This window comes from Macaca fascicularis, chromosome 5, assembly GCF_037993035.2.
Source record: "Macaca fascicularis isolate 582-1 chromosome 5, T2T-MFA8v1.1".
Taxonomy (NCBI): Eukaryota; Metazoa; Chordata; class Mammalia; order Primates; family Cercopithecidae; genus Macaca; species Macaca fascicularis.
Window position 1 is genome coordinate 170099379 of NC_088379.1, and position 964 is coordinate 170100342.

A 964-nucleotide genomic window follows, 5' to 3' on the forward strand; every position below is an offset into this window, starting at 1 on the left:
ATACTTTTTTTTCTTTTACATACACGGACTCATACTATCTACAGTGTTTTGTTGTTGTTGTCGTTGTTGAGACAGGGTCTCACTCTGCCATCCAGAATGGAGTGCAGTGGCGTGATCACGAGTCATTGCAGCCTGGATCTCCTTGGACTCAGGTGATCCTCCCACATCAGACTCCTGAGTAGGTGGGACTACAGATGCATGCTACCATACCTGGCTAATATTTGTATTTTTTATAGAGACAGGGTTTCATCATGTTGCCCAGGCTGGTAATATTTTCTAACTTGCTTTTTCCTTTTAACAATATGTCGTCTTTTATGACATTAAGTTTTCTTATACTGTATCAATTTTAATGGTCTCATAGTAGTCTACTATATGGTGGTTTTATAATAATATTTATCCAGTAACCTGTGGGCCAGTTTGGTTTTCCAATGTATTATTATATAAATAAGTTGCAGTAAATATTCTTGTAGCTGACTCATGTGCATGTATGAATACTTCTTTTTTTTTTTTTTTTGAGACCGAGTCTCACTCTATTGCCCAGGCTAGCATTCAGTGGGACCATCTCAGCTCACTGGAACCTTTGCCTCTGTTTAAAGTGATTCTCCTGCCTCCGCCTCCCAAGCAGCTGCGATTACAGGTGTCTGCCACTACGCCTGGCTAATTTTTGTATTTTTAGTAGAGACTGGGTTTCACCATGTTGGCCAGCTGGTCTTGAACTCCTGGCCTCAAGTGATCCACCTGCCTCAGCCTCCCAAAGCGCTGGGATTACAGGCCTCAGTTACCACACCTGGCCATATGGTTACGTCTTTAGGATAAATTCCTAGAAGTGGAATTGCTGTATCACAGGATACACGTATTTCTAAAATTTTGATGCACGTGTAATGACTCCTTAATCAATGTCCTTCCTTCCCAAATCTCCCAACTCCTAACTAGGTCTAACTACTTCAGCCAGATAAATCTCACT